Source organism: Ornithorhynchus anatinus, chromosome X1 (genome assembly GCF_004115215.2).
Source record: "Ornithorhynchus anatinus isolate Pmale09 chromosome X1, mOrnAna1.pri.v4, whole genome shotgun sequence".
Taxonomy (NCBI): domain Eukaryota; kingdom Metazoa; phylum Chordata; class Mammalia; order Monotremata; family Ornithorhynchidae; genus Ornithorhynchus; species Ornithorhynchus anatinus.
The window spans coordinates 20,994,037-21,021,777 of record NC_041749.1 but is presented as its reverse complement, the minus strand read 5'-3'; the positions used below and the strand labels follow the sequence as shown (position 1 = coordinate 21,021,777).

Sequence of the window (27,741 nt, the reverse complement as noted above, 5' to 3'; positions counted from 1 at the left end):
ACTGAGTTAGTCTTGAGGCAGAAGTGGACAAGACGCCTTGTAATCCTTTCAAACTCTTGGAATCTGTGATTCAATTAATGACCCAAGCTGGTAAAAATGAAATGCCACAATTGCAAGTCCCCTGTAAGTTGTACCTACTGAAATATATATTTACCTTTCACTTGGAAGGAGAAATAAAGGGACGTGTGGGAATAAGAGTGGGAATAAGACCTCTATGGGGGACCCCACAAAGTGTGAATTTTTTATGGTATTTGTTAAGTTCATACTATGTGCCAAACACTGTTCAAAGCACAGGGGTAGAAGTAATAAATCAGATCGGACATGCCTCAGAACACCAGCTGCACTGCTGAAACCATACTCAGAGTGTTCACTTGGGAGGCAAAAAAATCACTTGAGGCACAGGTCTGCTAGGTTGCTAGCAGAAAAGCATGTCAATTCAAATCAATTTCAGTCCGGAGTGGAAACTCCCATTCCTGAAGACTTTTAAATACAGATTTTGAAGAGGTCTGAGCAGAGCTGGCATTTAGGGACATTTAATCTTTTGTCTATTCAACCAAATTAATAGATGAGCCAGAACTGAATTGCATTGTGCATATTTTCCATTTTAAAGGAGTGCTATGAGATGAAATTTTCACATCCCTTAAGCACCAGTTCTCTTACCTGAAAGTTTAGAGCCTGATTCTCTGTGGCCTCTCTGCTCCCTCTTTCACCTCCCCTCAGCTAAGCCCCCTTTCCCCCGCCTTTCCCTCTGCTCCTCCCCCTCTCCCTTCCCCTCCCCTCAGCCCTGTGCTCGTCTGCTCCTTTGTATATCCTTACTTAAAAATCACCTCCTTACTTAAAAATCACCTCCTCCAAGAGGCCTTCCCAGACTGAGCTCCTCTTCCCCCTCTACTCCCTCTGCCATCCCCCCTTTACCTCTCCGCAGCTAAAGCCTCATTTTCCCCTTTTCCCTCTGCTCCTCCACCTCTCCCTTCCCATCCCCACAGCACTGTACTCGTCCGCTCAACTGTATATATTTTCGTTACCCTATTTATTTTGTTAATGAATTGTACATCGCCTTGATTCTATTTAGTTGCCATTGTTTTTACGAGATGTTCTTCCCCTTGACGCTGTTTAGTGCCATTGTTCTTGTGTGTCCGTCTCCCCCGATTAGACTGTAAGCCCGTCAAACGGCAGGGACTGTCTCTATCTGTTGCCGACTTGTTCATCCCAAGCGCTTAGTACAGTGCTCTGCACATAGTAAGCGCTCAATAAATACTATTGAATATATATTTTTAATAGCCTATTTATTTTGTTAATGAGATGTACATCCCCTTGATTCTATTTATTGCTATTGTTTTAATGAGATGTACATCCCCTTGTTTCTATTTATTGCTATTGTTTTTGTCTGTCTTCCCTGATTAGACTGTAAGCCCGTCACTGGGCAGGGATTGTCTCTATCTGTTGCCGAATTGTACATTCCAAGTGCTTGGTACAGTGCTCTGCACATAGTAAGCACTCAATAAATACTGTTGAATGAATGAATGAATTCTCTTCACGTGCCTCAGATAAACACAGCGGATGCACTGTGATTAACACATTTCTAGCCGCTGGGACCTTTCCTCAGATGACTTTTTTTCTTAAAACTATCACACCCTCAGTAGAGGGGAAGGTGTTATGTGTGTTTGTGTGTGTGTGTGTGTGAGTATGTATGCCTTTGTATGTGCCTTTATGTGTGCTATAAGGGGCTCATGAGTTGGTGAGGGAAAAACCCATCAAACCAGAACATTACCAATCCATAAATCCAGTGTATTGTAAGGCAAAGGTGAAAAATGATGAAGGTGGAATTACTTTAACCATTACACCAAACTATTTCCATCAGTCAGGGAATCCTTGGGTGGGATGGGCCCTTTGAGGTCCTGTTACCAACCCGCTTACTTCCAAGAAAGACTATTCCTAGCCCAGTCCTGACACATAAGTATACTTTTCTGAAAAGCAACCAGAGAAGGTGATTCCATGTCCTCCCTGGTAAATATGTCCCAGTGTCCAAATTTCACAGGAAATTTTTCTATTATCCAATTGAGAAGAAGGCTAACTATTGACCACCAACCCTCTGATTCATCTTTAAATATGTGATGAGGTTTTAAACTCTTCTCAGCCTCTTCTTTCTGCCAGAAAAAAAAATAGAAATTTATTTGGTCCTTCTTAGATTTATGGTCTTTGAGCAACTCTAATGAAAAGAGGCCCAATAATCAAAAGGATAGTGAAAAAATAGCTTAGCTGTTCAGATTCAATGAACAAGAAATTTTCACCAAATGTGATAGCCTAATCTTTTTTTTTTAATATTTCCAGAGAAAACCGGTAAGCTTCCTAATTGGCCTTTTCCTAACAGATATTCACTCTGTGATGTAATTATAAGCTCCACTTTTCTGACCTTTTCTTCCTAAACTGTAGGATTCCTGAGGCAGAACATTATTCTCTGATGCAGAAACTGACGGTCAATCAACTGGTGATCTTTATTGAGCACTTATTTTGTGCAGAGCACTGCTCTAATCACTTGGGAGGAACCTCAAGTCCCAGATGTGGCAAAAGGGACAGAGACATTTTTGATTTAGAAGAAAGGAATTCCAGTGATACCCTAGTAAATGTTTTTCTGCCTGTCTCTTCATCTCTTGATCCAGGAGTTGCTGACAGGAGCATTCTGGCAGGAGTCAGTTGTCATGAAAGGATGCAGTAGAGAATCATCTTTAGGGTGAGTAGGGCCAAACGCTTTTAGACATTTAAACAAATGCTCTCAGAGAAGCTCCTAAAATAAACAGAAGAGTCCGCCATCTGCATCTGTATTATCCTACTTAATTTCCTAAGTCATAGAAGTTTGACACTCTCTCAATAGCTCCCACTCAGTAGAATGTATTTAAATTCCCGGTCCTAAACCCCCATCAGCCCTTCTGACACTTGACAGTGGTTTAAGCAGTATTTCTTGAATAGATGTGGATGTTCAGTCTATCGCTAGTTGGACAGGGCTGTTCCTTTTGGGATAAAAAAGTGCTCCTTTTACTTTAAAAAAAATCATATTTTTCTTTATATTTGCATCTCTAGACTGTGAGCTCATTGTGGGCAGGGAATGTATCTGTTGTTGTATTGTACTCTCCCAAACGCTTAATACATTGCTTTGCACACAATAAGCGATCAAAAAATGCAATCAAATGAATGAATGAATCTCCTGCTGCCAAGATATGCATTTGTGCCCCAAATCAGGATTCTCACACTCTCCGTCCCAGCACATTGGTTTCCCGGAGTCTTTCTGTGTACTTGTGAACCCAAAATGGAACATATACATCATCCAGGATGCTTGACACTTTAGATGATAAGAATGACCACAATTCTACCAATTCTACCAAGAAAGAATGCTGGCAGCATCTGTGTCTTTCACTCTTTTGGAATGTGATTCATTTTCTGATTAATATTTTTGACAGCTATAACAAATGCCACTTTAATTGAGCCCCCCCTTCCTTTATCTAATTAGTGGGTTCACTGGCTGCTTGACAACCTTCAGGATCTGAATTTTCAGTGACTGCTCAGCTGCTTCTTTGCTAAAATAAAAAAAATCTGCTACAAATTAAGTTATAATAAGATAGAGGCAATTATAGTAGCAGCAGGACAAATAGATTTGTATGGTTCATTACATTTGGATTTCTGGAGCATATGTAAACAACCACTTTCAGGGCAGAAAAGGTTTAAGAAGAGGAGGAAGAGGAGAAGGAACCATTTATTGTGTCTTGTTCAGTGCCATTGAAATTTCCCAGATAATATCAATATAGGGGAAATTATTCTATCCAAATATGGTGACCCTGCAACTCAACTAACTTCATTAGTAAACTAGGGTGTAGTGTTGCTTCCTGGCTGTACTTGGTACTTTGAGGGGAGCACTAATTCCTTTAGGACATTAAAGGATAATTTAATGCAGTGCAGCATGCATGGGACAGATTGCAGTAAGGCACTCAATTCCTGAATTAATGCTCTTCCCAAAGTGCCAAATTTACTACTACGGAGTGAATTTAAATATTGGGAAAATCAGCCTTGAGAATAAAACCAAAGCAATGAAACTTTGGATTTAAAAGCATCTTTCCTACAAAGACTGCAATGCATCTCAAAGAATGGGGGCATGTACGATTTCCAACCTGTGAACTCCTTCCCAGCACTTAGTCGAGTGTTCTGTACACACTAAGTGCTTAATAAATACCATTTATATTATAATCATTTTTCACAACATCCCTGAAAGAGAGTGAGGGGCAGGTATTGTATTATTCCCATTTTACAGAGGGAGACACTAAGAATTTAATGATTCATTAACATCCAAGCACTAGTGGAAAACTAGAACCAAAACCCAGCAATCCTGATTCCCAGTCTGATGCTGTCTCGTCTTGACTGCGATTTAGCTAAAATTTGAAGTCCTGGGCTAGATGCAAGGATAAACTGGTCTCTGATCTTTTTAGAGCAAGATCCTCTGCAAAATCCCCCTAGATGGAAGAGGAGGAAAAAATTTGCATTATTTTTGGAAATAAAATATGTATGTACTTAAATGAGTAAGCAGTCATGATTGCCAAATTCTTTGCTAATGAATGAGACAGGTCATTGATAGCTATTGGCATTCATAGGGCTCAAGCTATAGGCTCGTTTTTCCCTTCCAGATGGTACCAATATAGACTTGCCCAGGCAAGGAGAGAGAAGGCTAGAATAAGAACAAGATATTTTGCAATCAAGCGGGATGCTCCCCTAGACACACACATACATGATCTCGCTACCACCTCCCTAAACCCTCAAAAAGAAAATCATATTTTTTTAAATTCTTGGATGATTAAGAAGTTCATCATAATTGAGTTAGACTTCAAGGAGGGAGAAGGAAGTAAGTAAAAAATGTCAGATGTGACAGGTAGTTGATTTCCACTGTGAAATTAGAGCAGCGAGTAAATCGCCGGACATGGATATATTCTTTGAATGGGAGGGGAAGCCTACGGAAATATCCCTGGAGAAATCTACAACTGTAACTAACCTAACCGATGGCGACATTGATAGTCCTCAACTCGAAGGCTGTGTAGCAGCCCAAGGAAAATATGGCCCACGAAGGAGTCAGCTCAGTTACAGTATAAGAGGAGCAGCCCTGTCAGCCTTGGCTCAGAGGAGCGTGGGAGGTTGGATTTGAGCACATCTGTGAATGAAGATTTGAAGAATCTTGAACAGGCTAAATGAACATGGGCTCCTTGCTGTCTAGGTCTGAAAACTTTTCAACTTCCTCACTTCAATGCCCACCAGACATCTTATTATGTTTTCCTCTTTTCCCCAAAAAAGCCTGTAGACCCTTTAAAAGGCCATGGACAGCAGAAGACAGAATGCTACAGAACGTTTGGCTTTAGGGGCGACAGTGCCTTGTGTCCTTCAGCTGGGATTCAATCTCAGAAATTTTGTTTCTCATGGTTACCTCAGGCATAAGGCTGTTTGTGAGACAAACTCCTGTCAATTAGGAGACAGGGACAACGGTGATGTTCACGTCTTTGAATTAGCACAGTGGTAATCACAGTCGGGTGGTTTTCTTCAGTGGTGCTGCACCCTTCTTCCAATATTCTGTCTTGACAAAAGTCTGGAACAAGTGAGAATTAATGCAGTTTACAGGAAAAGGAACTTCACAAACTAATCATGGAGAACAAGTAGATCAATTTCCACTTCCTCTACTTTTCCCTGCATTGTCCAAACCAGTCCAAGTTATTTGATACTTGTTTTATTTTATTTGGGAACCAGATATCCTAATGCCCTCCTGAGAACTTCCTGGAAACATCTGGAACATCATATGCAAAACAGGTAGAGTAGAACATTAAAAATGCATAAAGGAGAAAAAACTGCTAGTAAGAGAAGCTGTGTTCTTTCTGCAGTTCAGAGAAGCAAACTGATTTACTGCACAGTGGGGCCAAAGGAGCAGGGAGATGATCTGGGGTTGCAAGGGACATCTCATGGCAGGAAGTAGCCTGCAGCCACAGCTGGTATTTACTGATCACTATTCCCAGCAACTGGGTTAAATTACTAAGGGAATTCAGTAGGAAGGCTGAAAAATGAGGTAGACATGGTGGTCGGAAAGACTAGTCAGCTCATCCTCCCCAAAAGATCCTCCCAGCTACAAAGCTGCAGCTCCATCCCCTGCTCTGATGTATTCATCGACACAATTTAAGAACAAAAGTTCTGCACAAGAGAGGCAGTGTTGCCTAATGGATAGAGCACAGGCCTGGGAGTCAGAAGGACCTGGGTTCTAGCTCTGCTACTTGTCTGCTGAGTTACCTTGGGCAAGGCTTTTAACTTCTCTGTGCCTCAGTTACCTCACCTGTAAAATGGGGATTAAGACCAGGGGCATGGACTGTATCCAATCCTATTAGCTTGTATCTACCCCAGCGCATAGTGTCTGGCCCATAGTAAATGGTTAACAAATATCATAAAAAATCATGATCTAAAGGATAAAATAAGGTCTAGGAATCAGAAGGACCTGAGTTTTAGTCCCGACTCTGCTACTTTTTTGCTGTGTGACTTTGGGCAAATTACTTAACTTCTCTGTGCCTGTCACCTCAACTGTAAAATAATAATAATTAATAATTGTGGTATTTGTTAGGTGCTTACTATGTGCCACGTACTGTACTAAGTGCTGGGGTAGATAAAAGGTAACTGAATTGGATGCAGTCCCTCTCCCAAATGGGGCTCTCAGTCTTAATCCCCACTGCACAAATGAGGTAAGTGAGGCCCAGAGAAGTGAAGTGACTCACCCAAGGTCATATAGCAGACAAGTGGTGGAGCCGGGATTAGAATACAGGTCTCTCTGACTCCCAGGCCCGTGCTCTTCTGTGAACCCCAAGTGGGACAGGGACTGTTTCCAACCAAATTACCTAGCATCTGCATCAGTGCTTAGAACAGTGTCTGGCACACAGTACATGCTTAATAAATACCATAAAAAATTGCATTCCCAAGAATGCAACCTGCCATACGGTCCCAGTCCCTCCTGGAAAAATAACCCCACTTGCAGGCAATCTCAAGTCCATAAATTGTTGTTGCCTAGAGCACTGACAATGCAGTGTACACAACATATACATGGACTCTACACAGGGCTCTGCTCACTCTGGTTACCAAACAGACACTACTGACTCACTCCATTCTGGTATCTAAGTCTTATGTAAAATGATAAAGGAGATATTTATCCATCAGAAGAGCAGCCCAAACTATTCCCACCATCAGTGAGGAAGAGGGAATGGCAGCCGAGGTATTAAAGAATTGAAAAACTGATAAAATGATGAGAGAGATGCTGAGTTATTCATTCAGGAATGAAGGACAATTGAGTAACCTTTAAATAGAAAATCCCTGCCCCCTCTGCAGAGTTAAACAGCATGGGATGTGACAAAAAAGCTCCTCACAAGAAAGGATTGGATGAAGAGAGCATAAAAAAGAAAAAAAAAAACAATGCGCAGATTTGGGCAGCATGAAAAGTCAAGAGTAAAGCCTTAGGGTGGGTTGAAATCCAGAAGGCAGTGGAATTCCAAAGCAGCTGCAAACCTCTGGCCGGACAGAGTTTAGGGTCTCCGGAATGTGTTCACCACTAGATGGCCTTATTTATATAACAAAAAGAAGAAAGCCAATTTACCCTTTATAAGGGAGAGTTATTGGCTGCACTCTTTCTTCTATTACAGGGCACTTTTTACAGCCCCAGACTACTCACCTCCTTCCCCACTCCCTCTCCCACCTACTACAATTGCCAATTATTACTAACTGTACAGCTGAAGAGGGGGTGTACTGAACCTGTGCAGGAAGGTAAAGGGGACCTTTACCAGTCCCCTCCTGCTGAGCCTTGTCTTGGTGCAGGGCAGGCAGGGAAGAGAGGGTAGGGAGAAAAGTCACAGTGGAAAGAATTGTAGAAAATACATGAGAGCATCATAGTCTTTTTTACCCCCAGAAATAGGGTATATTGATAAAGAGTAATTCGTGGAGCCGTCGCAAGTTCAGATAAAACTATCTACTCTCTTCATTAGAGAAGCGTGTCAATCAATCTACAATATTTATTGAGCACTTTTTGTATATAGAGCACCATATTAACTGCTTGGGAAAGTAAAATGGAATAAAGTTGGTAGACGAGATCTCTGCCCACAAGGATCCTACAGTTTCCTTCGTATTAGAAGATTTCACCATGAAGTTGGAGTAGAGGTGCTAGTGTGCTAGTATTCTTATTGCAGCACTTTTAAAGTGCATACTATGTACCAAAAACTCTATAGTAAGTGCTAGGATAGATACAAGTTAGTCAGGCCCCACATAGGGTTCACAGTCTAAGTAGGAGGGAGTATGATTAAATCTCCATTTTATAGATGAGGGAACTGAGGTGAAGAAAAGTTAAGGGACTTGCCCAAGATCACGTAAAAGACAAGTGAAAGAGCCGGGATTAGAACCTAGGTTCTCTGACTCCTAAGCCTATGCTCCTTCTAGTAGGACATACTACTTCCCTTGTGTGACAGAAAATACCAATGTGTGACTGACAGACAATTACTCTCCCCTGCCTTCCAAGTCTTAATGAAGGCACATCTCTTCCAAGAGGCCTTCCCTGACTAAGTCTTCCTCTCCTTTTCTCCCACTCCCTTCTGCGTTGACCTATGTATCCTAAGGCTTCTCGCAGGAGCAATGATATTTATCCTGGCAGTTGGTGTGGCGCTAACATGAGGAAATTTTGCATCCTATTGAGAAGCCAGTGGCCACTAGAAATGCCATGGGAGAAATGGTTGAGTTCCTGTCGTATGAGGGGTGGGAGCTAAGGGGCTACTGTTCTTGCCCTTCACCTGCACTTTGCTCACTGGCCATTTATTTCCCCAACCCCTCTTTACCCTCAAGCTTAGAGAAAGAGATGGGGAGAGAAAGGGGGCAGCAGGGAAATTACGTGCTCTTCACACTGACAGAGACTATCAGAAAAACACAAATAAAATCACCCTCCCAAGATAACCTATTTAAGACTGTTGATCTACATATGAGCATTAAGGATATCCTTAGTAATGAGCTGAAATAGCATTAAAATTGCTGGATTTGAAAAGGATGGGGAAGAAAGGGAAGTAGGGAGAAAAACATTAGACTATCCTAAACTATATTCCTTTTCCACAAGGGTGTGTGTGTGTTTGTAATTAATTTTGCACCTGTGCAATTACCAGTATGCCTGATGATAACTGGAATAGAGAAAACCTTTATGAAGTGCCAACTACATGCACAGCATGGAACATGATGAATACAGTTAAGTTGTTTCTGGCAGAGCCAGGCTAGAATCAAGAGTGAAAGAGAGAAACAACAGAGCTGGACCTTAAATAGTTTGGGAAACTTATGGGACCCACCTCAGATGTTAAGCCTCCGGCTTGTTCCAAGCTAACCAAACATCCAATACACTGCTGGGCCACTTAAAGTAAATACTTTCATTTGTCTCCTTTAAATTGGACATGATTTAGCAGGTCTCCCCCTCCCCACACTGGCTTGACTTACAAGCCTCTGGGATAGTTATCTTTACACTATTTCACTAAAGTGTTGGTCTCTGAATTTAAATGTGTAAATCAAGTTGGGATTTGGCAATCTTGGAACTTGGCTGCAGATTGATGTTTGGTATGCATGGGGGGTGGTGAAGTCAGAAAGAACTTTCCTAGAGGAACTGAAACATACAAGTCGTCCTTCAAAGATGAATTCTCCAAGCATGTAATGCCACACGTTGCTTGACTCATCTGCATCCTGATGCCACCAATAAGGAGGATACACTCCTGCACTATTAATGATTGATTTTCACACACACAGCATTTTATCTGCATTGTTGTGTCTGCTTCTCAGAAATCAATCAAAAGTAGAAGAAAAGAAGGCTCATCTTCCCTTTTAAGGACGGCATGTCCAAACATTAGTTTCTCCTTCTCCATATGTTCCTATGGCCAGATGTGAGGAGGCTGACAATTAACAGAGAAGACCCAAAATGAAATGGCAGTAAAACAATGTAATGGCATCTCTTTATTAGTTACCCACAAACTAGAATTAGTAGGTATAATAATATCATTGTGATATTTACCAAGTTCTTACTTCATGCCAAGCACTATACTAAGCACTTAAGTAAATTCCAGATACTCAGGTTGGATTATAGTCCCTGCCCTGCAGGGGGCTGATAGTCTAAGTAGGAAGGAGAACAGGTATTGAATCCCATTTTACAGATAAGGAAACTGAGGCACAAAGAAGTTGATAGACTTGCCCAAGTTTGCCCAGCAGATAGGTAATGGAGCTGCGATTAGCACCCAGGTCCTTTTACTCCCAGGCCCATGCTCTTTCCACTAGACCACCCTGCTTCTAAGTGTAGTTCCCTTGAAAATATCACCAGGAGCAACTTTGCTCTTGCCTTTCTTCAGAAGAATTTACAGACCCACTGTATCTGAAACACAAGTGAGTACCATTACATTCCCCAAAGAACAATAATTAAGTCTCCCTTGGGCATCAGTAATGCAACTGGCAGAGCACAGCAGTATTGTAATCCTGAAAATAATGCACTGTTGTAGCTAAACTCCATTGTATGAGGAGAACTCTTTTAGGTACTGGTTTTCTGCTTATATCTGAAGACTGTTCTGGGCCTTCATTAAAAGCTTGAATTCCATCTTGGGTGGTAGCATTTTATAGTAGTTTATTTTAGTCATCTATGTTAGGAATTCACTCACACATGGATTCCTAAATTTTGCTCCCTGGAGTAGAAACTGAAACAAAATCCTAATATGAAAATGCCACCTCCCACACTGGAAAGCTTTGATTAATGTAGGCACTCTGCAAATAGCATATGTTTTCCTTACCAATAGTAAGAAAAGGAAGATAGATAGTGGCCTTAGCGAAAACAATCTTAAAACCTTATCACTATCTCTCTCACCAAAGCCAAATGTCTTCTATGCCTTCCCCTGAGTTGGAACTATGATTCACAAATAATTGTTTTCCAGTTTTTGCACAAAAGACAATTCCCTCATCAGATCTGTAAAGTTGGGCTCCCTCTCCATTTCTAATATTCCAGCTATGCCACTAGTACATATGACAAAAGATCTCTTCTAACTTTTTCAGAAATGGTCATGGGAAATTTTTGGTAGTATTGCAAAATTTAGACTGTACTTCTTCCAGTTATTGCTGAAGAAGAAACTATTCAGAATCTTTCTGCCAGAACAAAAAGGCTATGTTATCTGCAGAGCTAATAAGAGCTTGCTTGCTTTAAGAATTCCTTTACAAACTGACTTTGGATATACAACACAACTGGTTTTGGAAAACTGCATTTTAAATCAGAAGTCGGAACCAATTTTTTCATAGGAACAATGTTCTGTAGCCTTTCCCACTGCCTCCCAAACCCTAGTTGTCTTTTTAAAATGTTCTCCTCTTTTGAGGCTTTTCAAATACTCTCTCTCTCTGGTTCCCGTGCACTTCTTTACTCCTGAAGCTACTTCCATAGAACAGACCGACCCGATAAAGTTAAAACCAATGTGTTGTAAAGGTGAGCTACAATATGAATTTAAAATCATAATCAGTACTGGTCATCTCATACATGTATAGGTTGTCATTTGTAAGACAGACAACAGAGAAAAGAAGCGTAGCCTAGTGGAAAGAGCACAGGCCTGGAAGTCAGAGGACCTGTGTTCTAATCCTGGCTCTGCCACTTTGCTTGCTATGTGAAGTTGGGTAAGTCACTTCACTTTGGGCCTCAGTTTCCTCATCTGTAAAATGTGGATTCAATACCTGTTCTCCCTCCTACTTAGACCGTAAGCTCCAAGTGGAAAATGGACTGTGTCCAACCTAATTAACTTGTACCTTACCCCAGTGCTTAGAACAATGCTTGGAGCATTGTGAATGCTTAACAATTATCATTATGATTATTGTTATTATTTTTCATGCCACTACATTCCCAATGAAAAGATGTAGACAAGTCATTTATGAAATAGGCCTTTTCAAAACAAGAACATTTTCTGAAAATAAATATGTATAGGAATCCTTTAAACCAATATGAAAACAGAAGCATAATTCAAATAAAAACAATAGCACAAGATACATCATCACACCAACATAAAATGCCCTTTCTGGCAGAAACATTTTAACAGCTTGAAGCAGGATGCTGCTGATTTGTTCTTTCAAATGTTTTGTACATAAAAGTAAACTTTAAAGAAATAGGAGCATGCAGTTTGTTTTATTAAGCTTAAATATCCACATGTTAGCAGCCACATGGAATGCCCAGAGAATTTCAAGTGTCTTTAATAAGAGGGTGGGGAAGACAGGGCTTCTCATGGACTACTAACAGTGGCCCTGGGAGTCTTATTCTTCCCTCTGACAGAATGAAGGACTACCAACCAACCCCCTTTTTGCCCACCCCATTATACAAAACTTATGTTTGTTGTGGTATCAGAAGGACCCAAATGGAAGGATTTTTGTGGAGTTGGCAGAACCTCTGTAGTTGTCATGTGGGTCCCAAGTCCCCAGTTCTGTCCCTGGATTCCGTCCATTCTGTCCCTGGATTCCGTCCCTGGGTTCAGAGCCATTCCAATCCCCTCCCAGGTCCCTGTAGACACTGGGGTCTCTTTGGAGACATGGAACTCAGTAGCGAGAGCCAAGCCTGGGGGAGGCCGGGCATTTAAAAATAAAAACACTAAAAATGCCCACCCAGTTCTGGAGAAATTGAAGTTTTCTAATAGGGCTTGAAAGAATAAAAATGCTCACAAAATCTTTAGATCTTCTTGGGTGCCAGGAAGGGGCTTATCTAGATCATAGTCTAGTATTTGGGTATGGCCCTTTGGTCGAGGTAGCAAGTAATACATATGTGGTTGGGATATCTGTTTGAAAGGACTGGAGAGATCTTTCCAGCCCCCAGGATCCATCTGTAAGAATGGGAACACTTCTCTATCTTCTGGCTCAGTTCATAACTAGACTCTTCCCTCAAGCCTTCTCTCATTTTTCCCCTCCTAAGAGGCCAAGTTCTCATGTTAATACTTTTCATTTTTCACTCTCATGGGAGAATATGCTTTGGGCAAAATACATTCTTGGTTTCACATATATTCCATTTTACATCCACCTTCTGCTTTTGTGTGAACATTTTTATTCAATCGGATGTGCATTCATTCATTTTCATTACTCTAGTTGTAATTATTTCTACTTTTCTTGCCCCATAAAAACCCTACGCCCTTTCCAAGTGTCTAACACACTGCATTGCACCAGTGGGTAGTAAATACTACCTTCTGCTAAAGGCCATCACCGGTGATCAACTTTGACTAATAAAGGACCCTCTGGGTACCTGGGTTTGACACCTAATTTGTCCTGAAAAAGGTGCCGGGGTGCTTACCCTCAGATCTGCTGCTACTGCCTTAGCCTTGGGCAAGGGTGAATTGATGGCCAAAGGACAGAAGTAGCTCGGGGGAGCTAAAACTGTGCACAGATAAACTCCTTCCCAGCCCAGGGGCAATGGCTTTATTCAGAATAAGCAGCTTCAGATGGTTATTATAAAAATATTTGAGTTATTTTCAAATATCTTGAAGGAGAAGACACAACATAAACAAAAATCTCTAAACAAAGGGTCGTGCGTGTGCTCTTTAGCATCTGCACATCTCCCCGGTTTCCCATCACTTAACTGAGTCACTGTTTGTCACTCGGAGATGGAAATGGATAGGAATCCTCACTACATTTGCGTGGTATTCAGATGGATGCTCAGAGGAACCTGCGGGAATGAGAAAGGTCTTCTTCTGCTTAGGTGATATGATTGCATCTATTTGATAGTCATGTTGGCTGAGGGAACTAAGGATGCGAGATCCATGAGATTGTGTAACTTTGTCCCCTGGAGATGTTTAAAATGTAGATACAGGCTCATTTGTCGGAGATGGTTTCTGTGCAATCCTGCCCGAAGGCATGGAAATGGACAGGATGCTCTAAGGATTCTAACCAGCCCTAGGAATATCTAAAGATATTTACACAGTCTCCTTTTTTGGAGTTTGGAGTCTACTGCTAATCAAATTTAGGGACCAGTGCAAATGACTCATTAGATAGGCCTCCCAAAAATGGGCTTGAGGAAAGCCTCTAGGAGGAGTCAGAGGCTGGCATCAATCAGGACCTGCAAAAATGGAGTTTCCATGACACAGCCAGCCTCGGTGCCTTCTGGGGGTGGCTCGGGCCTCCAACGTCTTTCCTCTGCTGACCTTTCACTTTCTGCAAAATGGCCGGTTCCTGCTCCAGGGACTGGAGACAAGCTACAACACTTATAAATGTTGGGAGGATTTGGAAGTTTGGAAGCAAGTACTTTGGCCTGGAGTAATGAGGAACATCAGGACTTTCCCCTTCCATAGGCTATCTGGTTTTTTTTCCCCATCTTTGCCTGAAGTCATTGTTTCTTCTCTCAAATTCTCCTGTTGCCTGTAGCTAGTTCTCTTTTCTGTTTTCTCCCAATTAACTTATGAGCTCCTTGGGCAACAGGTCTGAATTGTTTATTTTGTACACACTTCCGGGCTTATGTGTGTAAAACATAGTAAGCACTCAGTGAATAACAATATGTTAACGTGAGCGTGCAGCTAAAATATAGAGGCTAAACTCTTTTCATTAACATTTCACAATTAAGGATGAGCATAGCTAAGAACAGATGAGAGAGATGTTCTCTTTCACCTAAACAACTCTTCCATATAGGTACCTTTCAGATACTAAGTAGCTTTACTTGTGAGCCTCACATTTTCCTTTATTTTTTATTTTTTAGTGGTATTAGTTAAATGCTTACTATGTTCTGAGCACTGTACTAAGTGCTGGGTTAGCTACAAGCTAATCAGTTTGGACATACTCCATGTCCCACATGGGGCTCACAGTCTTAATTCTCATTTTACAGATGAGGCAGCTGAGGCACAGAGAAGTTAAGTAACTTGTCCAAAGTCAGACAGCAGGCAAGTTGTAGAGCCAGAATTAGAACCCAGGTCCTCTGAATCCTCTGCCCATTTTTTTCTCTTCCCATTCCCTCTTTTTTCTCTGCTCTCACACATTCGGTCCCCTCTCCTCCCCAGCAGTTATGTATCCAGGCTGAAGTGACTTCTCGGTGTGCCACCAGTTCCTCACATATGGGTCTTATAACAGTAAGCGGATATTCTTTCTCTTGCCAGAGCATTATTGAATCCTTGGAAGATTTACTGACTTTTAGAGTCCTGCCTAGTTCTGGCTCAGCTACAGTTGTCTCTGGCTTGAGGCCATGTGGATTGGTTTGGTGCAGATTTTAGAATATAAAACTTCTCTGGTATTAACAGTGCCTAGCCATTAAAATAAAAAAGTAAACAACATAAAGAACATCAGCAGGTCAGCATCTGAAGGATTTTCCAGCTCATGGAGAGCCTGATTCCAAAGGCCAACACCAACTACGGTACAAGTTTTCTGTGGTTGACTAGTCTCAAACTGCGAACAGTTCTCCCCTCTCCAGGATTTGGTTTCATCTGGGTGCTGATGCCATACATTCATTTTGTCTTAGTAACCAGAAAGAAAAAACAGAATTTACAGTGGTGAAAACTGTTTGGCCTCCTTTATTCATTGAAAGATTGGCTTAAAAACAAAGGAGAACAAGAAAAAAAACAAAGAAATAAATTGATTTTTGACCAAGAAAGAGGCGGGAGAAGCTTCTCTGGAGAAGTTCCAGAGTATGTTGAGCACTCTTTTTTGTATAATCAGTATAATCAGCCACAGGAAACATTCACTTTGGGGGACTAAGCATGAGGACCAAATTAAAGCCGCAGGATGAAATCTATAATAACATTAATTGTGGTATTTCATAAGAGCTTACTATGGTCCAAACACTGTATTAAGCACTGGGATACATACAAAATAATGAGAATAGACAAAATCCCTGTTTCACATGGGTCTCAGAGTCTAAGTAGGAGGAAAGACAGGTATTGAATCCCACTTTACAGATAAGGAAACAGGGAAGTTAAGTGACTTGCCCAAGGTCACAAAGCAGACAAGTGGCAGAGCTGGGATTAAAACCCAGGTTCTCTGACTTCCAGACCCATGCCCTTTTCACAAAACTATGCTACTTTCCAGAGAAGTGGAAGGCCTGAGAGATAGAATCAGGATAGGAGAGGCTTAGAAAACCAAGGAAACAACTTTGCTGTTGGTGTGTTCTGTTTCTGCAGAGGTACCTGCGAGTGATAAACCTTAACATCATCAGGGATATTTATTGAGTGCTCACTTGTGTGCAGAGCATACTAAGTGCTTGGGAGAGTGCAGTACAACAGAGTTGGTAGACATGATCCCTGCACAATGAGTTTACAGTCTAGAATCAGTCAATCGTATTTATTGAGTTCTTACTGATTGCAGAGCACTGTACTAAGCACTTGGGAGAGTACAATATAACAATAAACAGACACATTCCCTGCCCCAAAATGATCTTACAGTCTAGAGGGACTTCAAAGTAACTTAAGGAAAATCTTTTACAAGCAACTTTCCTTTAAGTAGACACAGCAGAGAAGGAAGCAATTAAAACAGTCCTACCACCCACGTCTTAAAACCGACTACTGATAAAAGGGAAAGGGAGACAGAGCACTTTGCTGTGCTGTACAAAGTCAGGTGTCCTAAGCAGAACCAGCTCCACCATGAAAGTTTACCAATAGTGTTATATTGGGCATTTTTTCAATCATCCCCGGATTTTTCATCCACAGGATTTAATCACCAACAGAATTTAATGATTATTTTCTGAGTGCCAAGCACTGAAGTCAGGTGTTGGGGGTTAATCAGCAGAAGTCTGACCCGATCTCAGATTTCCAGGAGTTCTAGAACCAGCAGAGTGATTTGGGTGCTAAATCCCATTGAGAACATTCTATGAGACCCAGAGATTCCAGATTTTCAGGTGACATCGGACATTCCAGACTAAGGAATATAAGTTATAAACTCTTCATGGGAGCAAGGGAAGGCAGGGAGAGACCTGGAGGTGACAACTTAGTTGCACATTCTAGCTTTTACAGAGTTCTGTCCAACTAAGCAGAATAAAACCGTTTATAACTCTGGACATTTACTCCTGAGATCCAAGGTCAAATGAAATGCCCCAGGCATAGCCACAAAATACCACCTCTTTCCAATCCCTTTAAACTCCTTCAGGACCAAATTGTCAGAACGAAGAAAGATGGCAGTCTCGAGTCATCCCAATTAATAACCCTGGTTTATTTTAAAGAAGTAGGTGAAAACGTCAGGGTGTTTTTGAAGTAAGGAAGCATATCTGGGGAATGAGAACCCTAAGCCTGCTTCCCCTTAAAGCTATAAAGAGCACCACTGCAAACACACTTGCTTTCCCTCTCCATCTGTTGCCGAGCCAATGGTCCAGGCCTTGTGTTCCCTGGAGGTAGTTAGTTGTCCTGGGTGGTCACCACCACCAGAGGAAGAGCTCTGGAGCCAGGCAACCCCATCCAATGATCATTGCTACTTGCCAACTCCTTTCTCTCCCACACACTGATTTCTGTCTTCAAATCACTCCCTACGCATATCTCCACCCAACAACGGCACCCAGCTGGCACTTCAACTAGGGCCTGTTTGATGCCGTTCACACCACTCCCAAACTACAGATTGACCACAGAACCGCACCAGTGACTTTTTGCTTGTGATGAGGCCAGAGAACAATCTCAGAGCTGAGCCTGGGATCTAGGCATCCCAACGGCTGGTCAGTTACTACCTTTTCCTCCTCCTCCTCCTTCTCCTTTTTTAAATGGTCTCTGTTAAGCATTTACTATGTGCCAGGCACTGTCCTAAGCACTGGGGTAGATATAAGGTAATCAGGTTGGACACATCCCTGTCCCACATGGGGCTCACACAGTCTTCAGTCATCATTTTACAGATGAGGCAATTGAGGTACAGAGAGATTAAGTGACTTGCCCAAGGTCACACAGCAGACAAGTGGTGGAGCCAGTATTAGAACCCAGGTCCTTTTGACTCCCAGGCCCATGCTCGATTCCCTAAGCCATGATGCTTCTCCTCTTCTCCTTCCCTCCTATTTGATCTCCAGGAGTCTTTTCAATAGCTCTTCCTGGTAGACACTGTTCCACTCCTCAGAGTCTTTTAGAAGCCCGGGCAGAACACTTCTTTCCTGCCCCTTTCATCTGTTTTTTAAGTTTCTGGTTTTTTATGACTTTGCCTCAGAGAAAGAGTCTAAGAATGAACTGTAAGTCAATTTTAATTTTAGAGTCACAGTCCATGCCGGATTCTGTGATGATATGTTCTACTTCACTGAGCCCGGAGTAGACCTATGGCGATTTTCTTGTCCATGTTCCAGGGTCGTGGGTTCTGGTTCACCTTTCTCTGCCTAAGGGTCTCCTTGAGCTGTCTTTCTAAAGTTAGGGCCTTCGAGAGCAGATTTCTGAGCAAAGACATGGTAGTTGTTAGCCGCTTGGCTGCCATTCTTGAATCAGGTCCATCAAGAAAAATTGAGCTCCTGAAAAACTCCTACTTTGTAGTGGTGAGTTTCCTTTTCAAGCTCTTCCACCACTGACCTGTCTAATTCTTCTTGTTCTGGCAAGAGATACAGAGAGTAGACATACCCTCAACCCCACCAAAAACCTCAAATTAAATTGCTAGTGATTTTAGAGACCAAAAAAAAAAATCAAATTTGAGTTGTGCTTATTCTCTGCCAGAGTAGTAGTGAGTGTTTATATTATGGAACCAGCTTTACCTGCTGCCTTTCAAGTCATATTCCCTACCTACCTGGACATGATGTAGCGTCAGCTCTGGCTTCTGCTTGTTGATATACCAAGCCGGTTCCGGGAGCTACACATTCCAATATCTTCTCTGGGAGAAGTTAAATCCTTGCAGATTTAGGGGCCACCAAAGGTGCAGCCACCTTATGAAATGGTAGTTACCAAAGTCTTGGAAAAGACCTTTCATCTTTGGTTTGGTTTTGGTTTGGGGTTTTTTGGTATTTGTTAACTGCTTATTATATACCAGGCGCTGTACTAAGAGCTGGGGTAGATATAAGGTAATCAGGTAGGATTCAGTCTTAATCCCCATTTTACCGATGAGGTAACTGAGGCATCAAAAAATTAAGTGATTTGACCAAGGTCACACAGCAGACAAGTGGCAGAGATGGGATTAGATTTCAGTTTTGTTAGCAACTGCTTCTTTAATGCCGCAAACCAAGACCTTCGACCTATGTCTTCTAAGAAAATAGGATTATCCATGCTATCTCACTGCATGGTACCGAAGAACGAGAGCTGTTCTTACACATTCATTACTTCCCAGAAAGGTATTATTCATTCAATAATCGTTGATTTCCTCTCTCCCTCTTCGCTTGCATCCCTTGCACAGACTCAGCTCCTTGTGCTCCATCAACAAAGCATTTGTTGCGACATGGGTCTCTTTCTTGCAGTCCAGGACTGACTGAAGATAATTTTTTTTCTGGATCTCAGGTTTAGGCTGCTTTATTCTTGGCCAGGATGACATATAGCTACAAAGCATCTGCCTTCCTCCCTTCTCCTGCCCAGGTAGCATGAAAGGCAGCTTGGTTTAATGCCTTTATTTTTGGCCACTTAGGATCTTGTGGAAAAGTCACTCCCTAAATCACCAAAAAATATGCTTTGAGTTGTATGTGCCTTAGCAGCCGCTCCACTGGGAAAAAAGCCAGGCTCTCCAAATGGAGTATTTCTCAGATGCAGCCTGCGTCAAGGCTCTAAGATTACTTGGCAAGAGAATATTGTTTTTCAAGTGGATGGGGGAGAAAATCTATATTTGCTTACTTAAAAAAAAACCCACCCCAAAACAAAAACTCTTATTTCCAGAAAATCCTCTCAAATGTAAAACCACCAACGGAGCACACACTGTAACTGTGATTTCTATAAAAAAAATCAAAGTTAAAGAAAATCTTGTAGCTATTAAACTGTAATCTCTATAAATCACCAATTTGTTTGGTGACATGTTCATGACTTTTCAAGCATTCCTTCTATATTTCATAGTTTATTTTGTATAATGTTTTCTGCAACATCTTTGCCAAGCCCTTGAGTCTAAAAGCCTTCTAAATGGCCTTGTGTTTTTGTTTTGCCTGTTCTTCAAAATGCCAGCTAACACTGATTCATGGGGAAGCATATCAGCTCTGTATCTTTGCATATAGAGTCAGAATACATTCAGAAACAAGTGATGATATTATAGGAAAGAATCCACTGGGGAGGTGCGAGGGGGCAGGGGGAAAAATTGTGGACTAAGCTGGCATGGGGGGCAGGAAAAAGGGACGTGGAAGCTTTGGAATCTTGGTACCCAACAGATGTTGCTTGTGTGTAGCTGCATGAAAGAAGACTGACTCATGTGGATAATAGTTCAAATTCTAGCCAAATTAAGATTAATGGCCATCACTCTGGGTTTTCTGGGACATTCTGTCAACTCTTAGATCTGCTCCAGTCACCTGAGGTAACCTCCACCTCTCTCTCTGTCTCACTTGTCTTTCTGTCTGTTTCTCTTCCTTTGTGTGTCTCTCTCCACTAAGCCTCCTGCCTTTCCTCTGGCAAAGCTTTCTGAAAGTGCCTTTCCCTTCTTGTTTTTTTTTTCTTTTTCTCCAAAATAGTATGACAGGAGAGAAACCAGGAAAGTTGACAGAGTGAAGCTATTCCCTCTATTACCTTACAAAGATCAGGCAGAAGAATATCAGAGACCATCAACAAGAACTCCACACCAGGTTTGTAGACCTGACAAAATCATTTAACATCATCAGCAGACCTGTATTCTGCCAACTGCTATAAAAATGTGGCTGCCTTCAAAAATGTACAGAGTTTTTAAGATTACAATGATATGACCACCATGTCAAACATGGAAGGGTCTTGTCTGATTTTTTTCTCCATCCCCAAATAAAGCAGGACTATGATAGATGCCATCTTGCTTAGTCTATTTTATGTAGGACACAACAAGTCATCTAGGAGTTAGGAACAGAATATGAATCAAATCCTCTGGAGGAAGGTTTTCAACTCAAGGGGTTCAGAGCATCACTGAAATTCCTTGAATCACTCATTATTTTTGTATGGTATTTGTTTAAAGTGCTTACTATGTGCCAGCTATGGTACTAAGCACTGGGGTAGATACAAGCTAATAATGTTGGACACAGCCCATGTACCACATGGGGCTCACGGTCTTAATACCTATTTTACAGATGAGGTAACTGAAGCATAGAGAAGCAAAGGAACTTGCCCAAGGTTACATATAACAGAACCAGGATTAGAGCTCAGCTCCTTCAAATTTCCAAGCCCTTGCTTAATCCACTAGGCCACTGTCCACTAGTTTTGTTGACAACAGTGCTGGAGAAGCATTCTCAAGAAAAGACCTGGATGATTTGGAACCATTTCTAAGAATTGGGCAAGGCTAGGGAATTGGGCATTAAGTCTGAAGAAGATGAAGAGTATGAAACAGCCCCACACCAGGCAAACGTACCCAGCCAAGTACCTCCTCCTGCAATAAATTTAGCAACATGCCCCCTAAATATGCAAGGAGAAACAGAAAGAAAACCAAATGTAGAAGGAGAATGGCCAATAAGCCCACTAGACTGTAAGCCTCTTGAAGGCAGGGATTGTGTCTACCAACTTTATTGGATTGTACTCTCCCTAGCCCCTTAGCACAGTGCTCTGCACAATACTAAGCACTTAGAACCCACTGATTGATCAAACTGAAGGCTTATAGACAAACTGTAGTTTCCAATATTCTTTATAGCCGGGAATCCTGTGTCGACTAGAGTCACCACCCCTGACTTACAGAGCAGTTTCTTCAGTGCCCCAAAGTGTCAGAATTAACAACAGATGGCAAGGCCTGGTCACAGATAAATTGAAAGAATTACTACTATGAAGAGTCACTACACCAGCATTTTACGTTCTTCATATCACACCTTTTCTGGGTGAGACTCGTGAGGAGAATGGACAACAGCAGGATACATAACAGCTGCTTTATAGTAAGGTGACATAAGGTAACCCTAATAGCATGGACAGGGAGAATATTATAAAGACATAATGAAGTAAAGCCTCAAGTGACGTGACTAGGTGGAAGCCAACAGCTAGAAGACAGCTTGGCCTGGCACACAGGATTAGAAATGGCATGACTCTCAGAAAGGAGGCTTTGGGAAGATTGGGACCTAAAGGAAAAGAAAAGAAAACAATTCCAAGGACTGGGTGCAACAAAATCAGCAGTCTACAAGGGGAAATCTTTAAATGCACGGAGTATAAGAGGGATTGATAGTCTCTCTCTAAACTAATCAGTCACCCTCCATATCAATAAAAATTTCACTGCATTGTCTTCAAAACCAAATGCCAGATATATATCTCTTGGCTTCTCCAAGCTCTGACAACTCTGATCATTTCATAATAATGATAATAATGGTATTTTTTAAGCACTGACCATGTGCCAGGCACTGTTCTAAGTGCTGGGGTAGATACAAGATGATCAGGTTGGACAGGGTGCCTTTCCCATATAGAGCTTAGAGTCTTACGCCCTATTTTACAGATGAGGTAATTGAGGCCCAGAGAAGTGAAGTGACTTGTCCAAGGTCACTCAGCATACCAGTGGCGGAACTGGGATTAGAAGCCAGGTCCCTCTGACTCCCAGGCCTATACTCTATCCACTAGGCAACACTGCTTCCCACTAGACCATGCTACACACCTAGCTATTTATTGGGTTCAAATTGATGCTACTAATGGTGAGATTTTACTCATGTATGCAAGCAGATATGGAAATGTCAAAACAAAATACCCAAATCTTCCACATTCCACCCATATAAAGGTAATCCTTCTCTCTGTTGTTGCATTTACTATTTTCATATCTATCTGAACTAATCTTTCCTAAGTCTCTCCATTCTTAAGTGTTTCCAGCCTAGCTGGTCTTCCTGCTACCGTTTCACAGCTGTTCACAGAAATGCCATGTTATTTGAGGTTGTCCTCTATTATACAATATCTTTATAGCATTTCTCTGTCCTTCTTCCTTGCATTATCTCAGGCAAAAGCTGCTTGAGCAGCCCATTCTCCTCACATGTGCTGCCCAGGGATGCTGAGTTGCAGTGAGCATTGATTTGCTGCCAATAGCAGTCATAATTATGACTAGAGCATTTAAGAACCATTAGGTGATTTTCCTTCCGTTTGGTCAGCCATTATATAAGTCTCGTACTCAAGTTGGGGTACTTGTGGAACAAAAAAATAATTAAATGTTTGGGAAATGGAAATTGGCAATACTTCATTTCCACTCCAGCCTGAGAAAAGTTTCATTCATGTGTCAAGAACAATGCCTGATGCTTACTCTGAAACAGCCAAGATGACTTTCATTCAGTTATTTCCAAGTATTGGAATGTCTCAGAGTGTACCTGATCTAGTATAAGTCAGGACCCCAGGGACATATGTAATAAGAAATTGACTTTCTAAGCTTTCTAACTTTTTCTTTTTTTCCAAATACAAAGAGTTGGCTTTTAGAGTTCTTTGTTGGTTCTGGGCTTGGCAGGCTAATGCCCGAGGATTAGAATGCAATGGATAACACTAGCCAGAGAATGAAAGTCCTCTAGATTAATGTTATGATGCCAATGTCAAGTGGACGGTAAAATTGTCCGGTTGGTTTCCAGATGAAATTCTTTCCGCTATAAAGCCAAAGGATCGTGAAGGTGCATAAAAATGTATCATTAAAAATGCATGAGATTCAACAGCCAGGTAAGGGCCATTATCTGCACTGCTTCCAGAAGTGAACAAGGAAGAGTTGGCCAGAGTTCAACCTAACAGAGACCTATGAAATTAAACACAAACAGGCAAGATTGTTCAGGCAGAAATGGTTTTAAGTAGCTTCCTAGACAGTTCAGTAAATTCTGCTATTTGAATGCCTGATTTACATTTACATTTTGACTCCCCCAACTGGTGAGTTCTTCTTCCACTGCTTGGTAGTAGTAAGAGGAGGAGGAGGAGGAGGATTAGTAGAAACTGGTTATGTCTTCACTACACTGTCTAATAGTAGAAGTAGTTTCATTTAAGTGCTTACTATGTGCAGAGCATTGTACTGAGCACTGAGAAAAATGCACTGCTGAGAATTAGACATGGTCCTTGTCCCTTGGGAAACTCGCAATCTAAAATTAAGCAAGTGGAGAGGGCCTGGAGACAGAGACAAAAGTAGAGATGAAACAAAACCCTCAGAAAACATAAACATCCACATAGGGAAGCAGTGTAGCCTAGTGGAAAGAGCATAGCTCTGGGAATCAGAAGCCCTGGCTTCTGATTCTGACTCCACCATTTGCCTGTTGTGTGAGCATGGGCAAGTGGCAACTTCTCTGTGCCTCAGTTTCCTCAATTGTAAAATGGGGATTCAATCTCCGTTCTCCCTCTTACATAGATGATGAGCCTATGTGGGACAGGGACTCTCTCTGACCTGATTAACTTGTATCTACCCCAGCGCTTAGAACAGTGTTTGCCACATAGCGAGCACTTAATGGATATCATAATTATTATGAATTATTTAAAGATGAAAACAAAAACCAGTAGGGTGCTGCGTATAGGGAACCAGAATGTCAGTCTCCTCACAGCTAACAGTCCACCATCACAAGAGAGGCTACATAGACCATCCAGTTGCAGCTGCTGCAATCTTCCTGAGGTTTAATGAAGGCGGCACCAAGCCATAGCTGCTTTTCTCTGTTTCGTCGAGGTAGTGTGAGTTGGGCTGGGATGGGGCCACCTCAGTGTGAAGCAGAGGAGAGCTGGGGGGGATCTCAGTATAGGAAGACGTCAAGGGACCCCTGGGTGACTGGGAGGTGGCAGGCAACGGGAAATGTCTTGTGGAAAGGTCCAGGACTTAAGACCCCAGGCGTGGCCCCCCCCAGCACCTCTAAGTGGGTGCCTCACATGGTGCGGCCTAATAGAGTATGGAATCAGAAGGATCTGGGTTCGAATCCCAACTCCGTCACTTGTCTCCTGTGTGACCTTGGGCAAGTCTCACTTCACTTCTCTAGACTTCGGTTACCTCGTCTGTATAATGGGGATTAAGACTGTGAGCCCCAAGTGGGACATGGACTCTGTCCAACCTGATTAGCTTGTATCTACCCCAGCATTTGGTACAGTGCCTGACACATAGTGCGCACTTAACTAATACCATAAAAAAAAATAGCTTAGCTTGTTTAGCAATTGAGCATCCTATTTAAAGATCAATGAACAGCGGTCAAGTGACTTACGTCTGAGCTGATTTTCTAATAGTAACCTGGTGATACAACTGGAAATAAGATTATTCACTATTCATTGTTCATCTGTATTTTATTTTTGTTGGCTCATCAGAGAGAGACAGCATGGGCAGCCTCTGTTCTCATTTTATTCCTGCATATCCCAGTGCTCTGTGATGAGGCTTGGTGGTTGCCAAATATTTAAACAATGCCTGGTACACAGCCATGTGGGCACTCAATATTAATGGACTGAGTTAGTAAAATTATTTTTGCAGTTTTATCGACATTAACATGACTTTATATCCCATTTTCTACTTAGCAAACTTTAATAGACTTGCAATGGTACTGAACTGCACTTCAAGCTTTAATATTTGATTCTGGTTTGAAAGCCAAAAGAGAGGGTAAAGTGTAAGATTTACCCAAGGGAGATGCAGGCAGACATAAAGTAGGACTCAGTCCTCTAGATTGTGAGCTCATCCTCTAGACTGTGAGCTCGTTGTGGGCAGGAAATGTGTCTGATATTACATTGCACTATCCTAAGCACTTAATACAGTGCTTTGCACATAGTAGGCACTCAGTAAATATGATTATTAATAATAATAATGACTTCTATTCTCTGCTTTGATGGTTCTCTCCAGCTCTACTGCCATGAGGCTCTGCAAGGCCAACTAATGAGGTAGTGTGGACTAGTGGAAAAAACACAAACCTGGGGCCAGGCAGCATAGTCCAGTAACAATAGCACAGGCCTGGGACCCAGAGGACCTGGGTTCTAATCCTGTATCCACTACTTGCCTGCTGGAGCAATTCACTTAACTTTTCTGTGTCTCAGTTTCCTCATCCATAATATGGGAATTGAATACCAGTTCTCCCTCCCCCTTAGCTTGTGAGTCTCATGAGGAATAGGCGCTGTACCCGACTTGATTATCTCATATCTACCCCAGTGCTTTGTATATGTAGTGCCTGGCACATAGTAAGCGTTTAACATCACTATTATTAAGAAGTATGACCCATTATGTATGTTGCCTGTCATATCACCAAGCCCAAGAAAAGGTAGAACACCTTCGTGGAATTCAGTTCTCACTGCCTAACCCTAATATAGAGGGATGCATGGGGTGGACCCAAGAGAGCCCCAGGTGTGACAAGGACTGTGTCCAGACTAATTCACTTGTATCTGCCCCAGTGCTTAGAACAGTGTTTGACATATTAGCACTAAACAAACACGATTTAAAAAAAAATACCTGTCAGGGCAGATATTTTCCCTCCTTTTCCTCTGCTCCCTTCCTCATTGCCCCCACTCTCTCCCTCTGCTCTATCCCCCCTAACTGCCCCACAGCACTTGTGTATATATGTACATATTTATAATTCTATTGATTTTATTAATGTTTATATATCTATAATTCTATTTATTTATATTGATGCCAATGATGTCTGTTTACTTGTTTTGATGTCCGCCTTCCCCTTCTAGATTGTGAGCCTGTTATGGGTAGGGATTGTCTCTATTGGTTGCTGAATTGTACTTTCCAAGCACTTAGTACAGTGCCCTGCACACAGTAAGCACTCAATAAATACGACTGAATGAAAGAATGAAGATCTCTCTGAGGTAAATGGAGAGAGTTCATCCTGAGTCCATCCTTGTGGAGAAAGCCCCCTGGGACAGAGTTCCTCCCAGTCAGGCTAGCCCAGCTGAAAATCCTCCTCTGGGAGACTGGGTCCTCTCAGAGGGTGGAAACAGAGAGGAATGATAGAGGTTCTATCTTTGACTTCTCTTCTAAATTCCCTCAGGGCTTTTACACCTAGTAGACACTCAGTATATTCAGCCAAACATGGCAACTTTACCAGTCATGGCTTTGGTGAGCCGAGAAGCATCAAAGCGGAAATGGGGAAGCAAGGATTAAAAAACTAGAAGAGGTAGATTGGGGGCAATTGTGGAAATCCATCAATCAGTGGTATTTATTGAACACTTACTGTGCACAGAGCACCTTACTAAGCGCCCGGGAGAATACAACAGGATCAGTAGACATGATCCCTGCCTTTGAGGAGCTTACAACTTAGAGAGGAGCTTACAGTAGTAATAATAATGATAATAATAATAATGTTGGTATTTGTTAAGTGCTTACTACATGCAGAGCACTGTTCTAAGTGCTGAGAGAGATACAGGGTAATCAGGTTGTCCCACGTGAGGCTCACAGTTAATCCCCATTTTACAGATGAGGTAACCGAGGCCCAGAGAAATTAAGTGACTTGCCCACAGTCACACAGCTGACAAGTGGCAGAGAATTTGAACCCATGACCTCTGACTCCAAAGCCCAGGCTCTTTCCACTGAGCCACGCTGCTTCTCTAGCCATGCTGCTTCTCTAGTATTAGTATTAGTAATATAGTATTATTGAGGCATATAGTATTAGTGAGGCAGGATGTGGTGAAGCCCACATAAAATCTCCTAAAGATCAGGAGTCGAATAGCAGGGATACAGGATCTGAAGCAAACACCACATTTCAGCTCAGTTGTAGGGCTTATTTATATTCAAAGGCTCAATTATTATTCTGCTTTGTTCTTGCAGCATCAGAACATTGCTATGAAAGTGCTTTCA

At 41.9% G+C, this 27,741-nt stretch overlaps 1 long non-coding RNA gene across 1 annotated transcript in view; it reads right to left on the bottom strand.

The window, feature by feature from the left end:
• Window positions 1-4,656: 4,656 nt before the first annotated feature.
• Window positions 4,657-27,741, bottom strand: part of LOC114806507 — a 125,431-nt gene continuing 102,346 nt past the window's right edge. The window contains exon 3 of the long non-coding RNA XR_003754543.2: window positions 4,657-5,617. This is a non-coding gene — a long non-coding RNA (uncharacterized LOC114806507). The remainder of the gene's footprint in view (window positions 5,618-27,741) is intronic.